The following is a 267-nucleotide window of genomic DNA, read 5'->3' on the forward strand; positions in this document are numbered from 1 at the left end:
CTGGCGCACCGGGGCGCCTTATAAATGCAGCGCAGCGGGAGACACGGTGACGGGCTGGGGGAGGGAGAGAGAGAGAGAGAGAGAGAGAGAGAAAGAGAGCCGTAAATGAAACTGTGGGTGGGTTTAGTTGTGTCGGATATCGTCATCACTCGGAATGCAACGGCCGACTCCCCTCGAGTCCCGGCGTGGGAGGGCGAGGTGTCACTCAGTCAGCGCTGGAAGGCCTTAGACCCTGATCCCTGACCCCTCACCTGGGGATGCAACATA

The sequence above is a fragment of the Pungitius pungitius genome, chromosome 5, assembly GCF_949316345.1.
Source record: "Pungitius pungitius chromosome 5, fPunPun2.1, whole genome shotgun sequence".
Taxonomy (NCBI): Eukaryota; Metazoa; Chordata; class Actinopteri; order Perciformes; family Gasterosteidae; genus Pungitius; species Pungitius pungitius.